This window comes from Oncorhynchus clarkii, chromosome 12 (genome assembly GCF_045791955.1).
Source record: "Oncorhynchus clarkii lewisi isolate Uvic-CL-2024 chromosome 12, UVic_Ocla_1.0, whole genome shotgun sequence".
Taxonomy (NCBI): domain Eukaryota; kingdom Metazoa; phylum Chordata; class Actinopteri; order Salmoniformes; family Salmonidae; genus Oncorhynchus; species Oncorhynchus clarkii.
In genome coordinates this window covers 7,066,628-7,076,627 of record NC_092158.1, presented here as the reverse complement: position 1 = coordinate 7,076,627, position 10,000 = coordinate 7,066,628, and the positions used below count along the sequence as shown (strand labels likewise).

At 45.3% G+C, this 10,000-nt stretch overlaps 1 protein-coding gene and 1 long non-coding RNA gene across 16 annotated transcripts in view; one reads left to right on the top strand and one right to left on the bottom strand.

The window, feature by feature from the left end:
• Positions 1-10,000, bottom strand: part of LOC139422672 (uncharacterized) — a 1,300,889-nt gene that overhangs the window by 1,174,730 nt on the left and 116,159 nt on the right. The gene's annotated exons all lie outside the window — the stretch shown is intronic.
• The window catches only part of LOC139422670 (transcription factor 4-like), a 411,500-nt gene that overhangs the window by 364,664 nt on the left and 36,836 nt on the right, over positions 1-10,000 (top strand). The window lies entirely within an intron of this gene.

Sequence of the window (10,000 nt, the reverse complement as noted above, 5' to 3'; positions counted from 1 at the left end):
AGAGAGAGGAGAGAGAGGAGAGAGAGAGAGAGAGGAGAGAGAGAGAGAGACAGAGAGAGAGAGAGAGAGAGGGAGAGAGAGGAGAGAGAGAGGGAGAGAGAGAGAGAGGAGAGAGAGAGGGGGAGAGAGAGAGAGAGAGAGAGAGAGAGAGGAGAGAGAGAGAGAGGAGAGAGAGAGAGAAGAGAGGGAGAGAGAGGAGAGAGAGGAGAGAGGAGAGAGAGAGAGAGAGAGAGGAGAGAGCTGTGGTCTGACTCACTACAGAGTGATTACCTCCGTCTCACGCACACCCTGCCAGCTGTGCTGTTACTGTAGTGTAGTGGAGTCCTGCTGTGTACTCCACTCTGTACTCCACTCTGTTCTTCACGCTGTACTCCACTCTGTACTCCACTCTGTACTCCACTCTGTACTCCACTCTGTTCTCCACTGTGTACTCCACTCTGTACTCCACTCTGTTCTCCACTCTGTACTCCACTCTGTTCTCCACTGTGTACTCCACTCTGTACTCCACTGACTCTCTACTCCACCTGGGATCTGTCTAACTGCTCTATCACACTGAATGCAAACAAGGAGAGGAGGGAGGGAAGAGAGCGGGAGAGAAGAGAGGGAGGAGAGGAGGGTAGTGGGAGAGGAGAGAAGGAGAGGAGAGAATAGGACATGAGAGGAGAGAGGGAGGAGAGAGGGAGGAGAGGAGGAGAGAGGGAGTGGCGAGGAGGGGAGAGGATAGAGGGAGGAGAGAGGGAGGAGGGGAGAGGAGAGAGGGAGGATAGAGGGAGAGGAGAGGAGAGAGGAAGGAGAGGAGAGTGGCGAGGAGGGGAGAGGATAGAGGGATAGGAGATGAGAAGAGAGAGGGAGGAGAGGAGGAGAGAGGGAGTGGTGAGGAGGAGAGATAATAAAGGGAGAGGAGATGAGAGGGAGTGGCGAGGAGGAGAGATAATAAAGGGAGAGGAGATGAGAGGAGAGAGGGAGGAGAGGAGGAGAGAGGATAGAGGGAGAGGAGAGGAGAGGAGGAGCGAGGGAGAGGTGAGTAGGTGAGAGGAGAGAGGGAGAGAAGAGAGGGAGGAGAGGAGGAGAGAAGGAGAGGAGAGAGGAGGGGAGAGGGAGGAGAGAGGGAGAGGCGAGGAGGGGAGAGGAGAGGAGCGAAGAGTGTTTCCTCAAGATGTGCTGGTGTGGTTGAGCCATGTTGGTTTTCCACCACTAATGAGGCTGTTTTCTTTTACTAAATAATCACAGGCCTGTTTTCCTGAGTGAATCCAGGCTGCCGTGATGGAGGGAAGCCGTGGAGGTTAGAGCAGACCGATAGCAGAGGTGTTCTGGGGTCCTGTTGGTCAGAGCAGACCGATAGCAGAGGTGTTCTGGGGTCCTGTTGGTCAGAGCAGACCGATAGCAGAGGTGTTCTGGGGTCCTGTAGGGTAGGGCAGACCGATAGCAGAGGTGTTCTGGGGTCCTGTTGGTCAGAGCAGACTGATAGCAGAGGTGTTCTGGGTCCTGTAGAGCAGACCGATAGCAGAGGTGTTCTGGGGTCCTGTAGGGTAGAGCAGACCGATAGCAGAGGTGTTCTGGGTCCTGTTGGTCAGAGCAGACCGATAGCAGAGGTGTTCTGGGGTCCTGTTGGTCAGAGCAGACCGATAGCAGAGGTGTTCTGGGGTCCTGTAGGGTAGAGCAGACCGATAGCAGAGGTGTTCTGGGGTCCTGTAGGGTAGAGCAGACCGATAGCAGAGGTGTTCTGGGTCCTGTTGGTCAGAGCAGACCGATAGCAGAGGTGTTCTGGGGTCCTGTTGGTCAGAGCAGACCGATAGCAGAGGTGTTCTGGGGTCCTGTAGGGTAGAGCAGACCGATAGCAGAGGTGTTCTGGGTCCTGTTGGTCAGAGCAGACTGATAGCAGAGGTGTTCTGGGGTCCTGTTGGTCAGAGCAGACTGATAGCAGAGGTGTTCTGGGGTCCTGTTGGTCAGAGCAGACTGATAGCAGAGGTGTTCTGGGGTCCTGTTGGTCAGAGCAGACTGATAGCAGAGGTGTTCTGGGGTCCTTTAGGGTAGAGCAGACCGATAGCAGAGGTGTTCTGGGGTGCTGTAGGGTATAGCAGACCGATTGCAGAGGTGTTCTGGGGTCCTGTAGGGTAGGTGCAGACCGACAGCAGAGACCTTCTGGGGTCCTGTTGGTCAGAGCAGACCGATAGCAGAGGTGTTCTGGGGTCCTGTAGGGTAGAGCAGACCGATAGCAGAGGTGTTCTGGGGTCCTGTAGAGCAGACCGATAGCAGAGGTGTTCTGGGTCCTGTAGGGTAGGGCAGACCGATAGCAGAGGTGTTCTGGGGTCCTTTAGGTCAGAGCAGACCGATAGCAGAGGTGTTCTGGGGTCATGTTGGTCAGAGCAGACCGATAGCAGAGGTGTTCGTTCTGGGGTCCTGTTGGTCAGAGCAGACCGATAGCAGAGGTGTTCTGGGGTCATGTTTGTCAGAGCAGACCGATAGCAGAGGTGTTCTGGGGTCCTGTAGGGTAGAGCAGACCGATAGCAGAGGTGTTCTGGGGTCATGTTGGTCAGAGCAGACCGATAGCAGAGGTGTTCTGGGGTCCTGTAGAGCAGACCGATAGCAGAGGTGTTCTGGGGTCCTGTAGGGTAGAGCAGACCGATAGCAGAGGTGTTCTGGGGTCCTGTTGGGCAGAGCAGACCGATAGCAGAGGTGTTCTGGGGTCCTGTAGGGTAGAGCAGACCGATAGCAGAGGTGTTCTGGGGTCCTGTAGAGCAGACCGATAGCAGAGGTGTTCTGGGGTCCTGTTGGTCAGAGCAGACCGATAGCAGAGGCCTTCTGGGTTCCTGTTGGTCAGAGCAGACCGATAGCAGAGGTGTTCTGGGGTCCTGTTGGTCAGAGCAGACCGATAGCAGAGGTGTTCTGGGGTCCTGTTGGTCAGAGCAGACCGATAGCAGAGGTGTTCTGGGGTCCTTTACGGTAGAGCAGACCGATAGCAGAGGTGTTCTGGGGTCCTGTAGGGTAGACCGATAGCAGAGGTGTTCTGGGTCCTGTTGGTCAGAGCAGACCGATAGCAGAGGTGTTCTGGGGTCCTGTAGGGTAGAGCAGACCGATAGCAGAGGTGTTCTGGGGTCCTGTAGAGCAGACCGATAGCAGAGGTGTTCTGGGTCCTGTAGGGTAGGGCAGACCGATAGCAGAGGTGTTCTGGGGTCCTTTAGGTCAGAGCAGACCGATAGCAGAGGTGGTCATGACTCTCTTGGAGGTGTTCTGGGTCCTGTAGGTCAGAGCAGACCGATAGCAGAGGTGGTCATGACTCTCTTGGAGGTGTTTTGTCAGTACTGCCTGTCACATCGGCTTTACCTCTGGATGGTCAGGACTGTGTTCAAAATGGACCCTGTTCCCATAGGCCCCCAGGCTAAAGTAGTGCACTATATAGGGAATAGGGTTCCATAGGGCTCTGGTCTAAAGTAGTGCACTATATATAGGGAATAGGGTTCCATAGGGCTCTGGTCTAAAGTAGTGCACTATATATAGGGAATAGGGTTCCATAGGGCTCTGGTCTAAAGTAGTGCACTATATATAGGGAATAGGGTTCCATAGGACTCTGGTCTAAAGTAGTACACTATGTAGGGAATAGGGTTCCATAGGGCTCTGGTCTAAAGTAGTGCACTATATAGGGAATAGGGTTCCATAGGACTCTGGTCTAAAGTAGTACACTATGTAGGGAATAGGGTTCCATAGGGCTCTGGTCTAAAGTAGTGCACTATATATAGGGAATAGGGTTCCATTCATGACTGATTGATTTAATGATGGATGGATTTGTTTACTCAGCCTTTCTCTCTTTCAAATCAACTCATGAATGAAATTCCTACTTTAATGTGAGAAAGCTTACTGTTAACATAACATAAATATAATGGACAATTAAACATTTCACCTGTCTGCAGCCTAAAGAAGTGATTTGGAAGCTACTGAGAATAGTATTGTTGTTGTATACTGAGAGTAGAGAGAGTACTATTATTATTACCTACTGAGAGTACTATTGGTATTACCTACTGAGAGTACTATTGGTATTATCTACTGAGAGTACTATTGGTATTATCTACTGAGAGTACTATTGGTATTATCTACTGAGAGTACTATTATTATTACCTACTGAGAGTACTATTGGTATTACCTACTGAGAGTACTATTATTATTACCTACTGAGAGTACTATTGGTATTATCTACTGAGAGTACTATTATTATTATCTACTGAGAGTACTATTGGTATTACCTACTGAGAGTAGAGAGAGTACTATTGGTATTACCTACTGAGAGTAGAGAGAGTACTATTGGTATTACCTACTGAGAGTACTATTGGTATTACCTACTGAGAGTAGAGAGAGTACTATTGGTATTACCTACTGAGAGTACTATTGGTATTATCTACTGAGAGTACTATTGGTATTACCTACTGAGAGTACTATTGGTATTATCTACTGAGAGTACTGAGAGTACTATTGGTATTACCTACTGAGAGTACTATTGGTATTACCTACTGAGAGTACTATTGGTATTACCTACTGAGAGTACTATTGGTATTACCTACTGAGAGTACTATTGGTATTATCTACTGAGAGTACTATTGGTATTACCTACTGAGAGTACTATTGGTATTACCTACTGAGAGTACTATTGGTATTACCTACTGAGAGTACTATTGGTATTACCTACTGAGAGTACTATTGGTATTACCTACTGAGAGTACTATTGGTATTATCTACTGAGAGTACTATTGGTATTACCTACTGAGAGTACTATTGGTATTATCTACTGAGAGTACTATTGGTATTACCTACTGAGAGTACTATTGGTATTACCTACTGAGAGTACTATTGGTATTACCTACTGAGAGTACTATTGGTTTTATCTACTGAGAGTACTATTGGTATTACCTACTGAGAGTACTATTGGTATTACCTACTGAGAGTACTATTGGTATTACTTACTGAGAGTACTATTGGTATTACCTACTGAGAGTAGAGAGAGTACTATTGGTATTACCTACTGAGAGTACTATTGGTATTACCTACTGAGAGTACTATTGGTATTACCTACTGAGAGTACTATTGGTATTATCTACTGAGAGTACTATTGGTATTACCTACTGAGAGTACTATTGGTATTACCTACTGAGAGTACTATTGGTATTACCTACTGAGAGTACTATTGGTATTACCTACTGAGAGTACTATTGGTATTACCTACTGAGAGTACTATTGGTATTACCTACTGAGAGTACTATTGGTATTATCTACTGAGAGTACTATTGGTATTACCTACTGAGAGTACTATTGGTATTACCTACTGAGAGTACTATTGGTATTACCTACTGAGAGTACTATTGGTATTACCTACTGAGAGTACTATTGGTATTACCTACTGAGAGTACTATTGGTATTACCTACTGAGAGTACTATTGGTATTACCTACTGAGAGTACTGAGAGTACTATTGGTATTACCTACTGAGAGTAGAGAGAGTACTATTGGTATTATCTACTGAGAGTACTATTGGTATTACCTACTGAGAGTACTATTGGTATTACCTACTGAGAGTAGAGAGAGTACTATTGGTATTACCTACTGAGAGTAGAGAGAGTACTATTGGTATTACCTACTGAGAGTAGAGAGAGTACTATTGGTATTACCTACTGAGAGTACTATTGGTATTACCTACTGAGAGTACTATTGGTATTACCTACTGAGAGTAGAGAGAGTACTATTGGTATTACCTACTGAGAGTACTATTGGTATTACCTACTGAGAGTACTATTGGTATTACCTACTGAGAGTACTATTGGTATTACCTACTGAGAGTACTATTGGTATTACCTACTGAGAGTAGAGAGAGTACTATTGGTATTACCTACTGAGAGTAGAGAGAGTACTATTGGTATTACCTACTGAGAGTAGAGAGAGTACTATTGGTATTACCTACTGAGAGTACTATTGGTATTATCTACTGAGAGCACTATTGGTATTATCTACTGAGAGTACTATTGGTATTACCTACTGAGAGTACTATTGGTATTACCTACTGAGAGTACTATTGGTATTACCTACTGAGAGTACTATTGGTATTATCTACTGAGAGTACTATTGGTATTACCTACTGAGAGTACTATTGGTATTATCTACTGAGAGTACTATTGGTATTACCTACTGAGAGTACTATTGGTATTACCTACTGAGAGTACTATTGGTATTATCTACTGAGAGTACTATTGGCATTACCTACTGAGAGTACTATTGGTATTATCTACTGAGAGTACTATTGGTATTACCTACTGAGAGTACTATTGGTATTATCTACTGAGAGTACTATTGGTATTACCTACTGAGAGTACTATTGGTATTACCTACTGAGAGTACTATTATTATTACCTACTGAGAGTACTATTGGTATTACCTACTGAGAGTACTATTATTATTACCTACTGAGAGTACTATTGGTATTACCTACTGAGAGTACTATTATTATTACCTACTGAGAGTACTATTGGTATTATCTACTGAGAGTACTATTGGTATTACCTACTGAGAGTACTATTGGTATTACCTACTGAGAGTACTATTGGTATTACCTACTGAGAGTACTATTGGTATTACCTACTGAGAGTACTATTGGTATTATCTACTGAGAGTACTATTGGCATTACCTACTGAGAGTACTATTGGTATTATCTACTGAGAGTACTATTGGTATTATCTACTGAGAGTACTATTGGTATTATCTACTGAGAGTACTATTGGTATTATCTACTGAGAGTACTATTGGTATTACCTACTGAGAGTACTATTGGTATTATCTACTGAGAGTACTATTGGTATTACCTACTGAGAGTACTATTGGTATTACCTACTGAGAGTACTATTATTATTACCTACTGAGAGTACTATTGGTATTACCTACTGAGAGTACTATTATTATTACCTACTGAGAGTACTATTGGTATTACCTACTGAGAGTACTATTATTATTACCTACTGAGAGTACTATTGGTATTATCTACTGAGAGTACTATTGGTATTACCTACTGAGAGTACTATTGGTATTACCTACTGAGAGTACTATTATTATTACCTACTGAGAGTACTATTGGTATTATCTACTGAGAGTACTATTGGTATTACCTACTGAGAGTACTATTATTATTACCTACTGAGAGTACTATTGGTATTATCTACTGAGAGTACTATTGGTATTATCTACTGAGAGTACTATTGGTATTACCTACTGAGAGTACTATTGGTATTATCTACTGAGAGTACTATTGGTATTACCTACTGAGAGTACTATTGGTATTATCTGCTGATGTCTTGCAGTATGTGTCTCTGTGTTGGTGTTCATGTGAGATGTTCATTGCTCACAGTAGTCTTGTGGTACATCAGCCAATTCACACACCCAACCTCCCTCTCCGTACCCCCCCCCTTCCCCCCCCCCCCCCCCCCCCCCGTCCTTTCCCATGCACCTCTCCTCCACACTCACTCACTTCCCTCTCTCTTAAAAACACCCTGCTGCCTTCCATTGACTAGCACTGGACTCCTAAATATAACAGTGAGGTCATCGTTTTTCCTTTAAATCCCCCTTCTCTTCTCCCCAGTAGTCAACTCTCCTTCCTGCCCAATTCCCAGTCAGTGTTATTCCCTGGCTGAGTTAAACCTTCCCAATTCCCAGTCAGTGTCATTCCCTGGCTGATTAAACCTTCCCTATTCCCAGTCAGTGTCATTCCCTGGCTGATTAAACCTTCCCTATTCCCAGTCAGTGTTATTCCCTGGCTGATTAAACCTTCCCTATTCCCAGTCAGTGTCATTCCCTGGCTGATTAAACCTTCCCTATTCACAGTCAGTGTCATTCCCTGGCTGATTAAACCTTCCCTATTCCCAGTCAGTGTTATTCCCTGGCTGAGTTAAACCTTCCCTATTACCAGTCAGTGTCATTTCCTGGCTGATTAAACCTTCCCTGTTCCCAGTCAGTGTTATTCCCTGGCTGAGTTAAACCTTCCCTATTCACAGTCAGTGTCATTCCCTGGCTGATTAAACCTTCCCTATTCCCAGTCAGTGTTATTCCCTGGCTGAGTTAAACCTTCCCTATTCCCAGTCAGTGTCATTTCCTGGCTGATTAAACCTTCCCTGTTCCCAGTCAGTGTTATTCCCTGGCTGAGTTAAACCTTCCCTATTCCCAGTCAGTGTTATTCCCTGGCTGAGTTAAACCTTCCCTATTCCCAGTCAGTGTCATTTCCTGGCTGATTAAACCTTCCCTGTTCCCAGTCAGTGTTATTCCCTGGCTGAGTTAAACCTTCCCTATTCCCAGTCAGTGTTATTCCCTGGCTGAGTTAAACCTTCCCTATTCCCAGTCAGTGTTATTCCCTGGCTGAGTTAAACCTTCCCTGTTCCCAGTCAGTGTTATTCCCTGGCTGATTAAACCTTCCCTATTCCCAGTCAGTGTTATTCCCTGGCTGAGTTAAACCTTCCCTATTCCCAGTCAGTGTTATTCCCTGGCTGATTAAACCTTCCCTGTTCCCAGTCAGTGTTATTCCCTGGCTGAGATAAACCTTCCCTATTCCCAGTCAGTGTTATTCCCTGGCTGAGTTAAACCTTCCCTATTCCCAGTCAGTGTTATTCCCTGGCTGAGTTATAGCTTCCCTATTCCCAGTCAGTGTTATTCCCTGGCTGAGTTAAACCTTCCCTATTCCCAGTCAGTGTTATTCCCTGGCTGAGTTAAACCTTCCCTGTTCCCAGTCAGTGTTATTCCCTGGCTGAGTTAAACCTTCCCTATTCCCAGTCAGTGTTATTCCCTGGCTGATTAAACCTTCCCTGTTCCCAGTCAGTGTTAGTCCCTGGCTGAGATAAACCTTCCCTATTCCCAGTCAGTGTTATTCCCTGGCTGAGTTAAACCTTCCCTATTCCCAGTCTGTGTTATTCCCTGGCTGAGTTATAGCTTCCCTATTCCCAGTCAGTGTTATTCCCTGGCTGAGTTAAACCTTCCCTATTCCCAGTCAGTGTTATTCCCTGGCTGAGATAAACCTTCCCTATTCCCAGTCAGTGTTATTCCCTGGCTGAGTTAAGTCTGTATTATGTAACATATATGGAATCATGTAGTAACCAAAAAAGTGTTAAACAAATTTTAAAAAATCTATTTTATATTTGAGATTCTTCAAATTAGCCACCCTTTGCCTTGATGACAGCTTTGCACATTCTTGGCCTTGTCTCAACCAGCTTCACTTGTGTGGAACCCCAGGAAGAGCAGCTGCTGCTTTTGCAACAGCTAATAGGAATCCTAATAAAATACCAAATACCTCTGAATGTTTTTTCCAAATAGTCTCGAAGGAGTTCCCACATATGCTGAGCACTTGTTGGCTGATTCTCCTTCACTCATCCCAGCCCATCGCAGTTGGGTTGAGGTCGGATGATTGCAGAGGCCAGGTCACCACAAAGCTACTTGCTTCACTATGACTTTGTTTTTGATACAACGCCCCTCGTGTCCCTGATCACCACAAACAGCTTCAACGATGGCAGTCTCAGACTGAAGTGTGTAGCGAACGACAGAGCGGCGGTGGAATTTAGTGTGAGTCATCAGGCTGTGTCATTTCCTCGTTCCCCGTCGTTTAGACTAGTCACACCGCAAAATACCTTTACAACCCTCATCCCAACTTTTACTCATCTCCTACCCCAATCCCAGTGTTAATACACACACACACACACACACACACACACACACACACACACACACACACACACACACACACCCTCACACACACACACACACACACACACACACACACACACACACACACACACACACACACACACACACACACACACACACACACACACACACACACACACACACACACACACACACACACACATTGTCTGCTGTAGACTCCTGGTTAGGTGAGAATCTGTAAGCACTCATCTCTGGGCTCAGAGGCAGACTGTCTGCAGTGTTCTTCAAAGCAGGTTAAATGTACTGACGGGCCATTAGAAGAGGG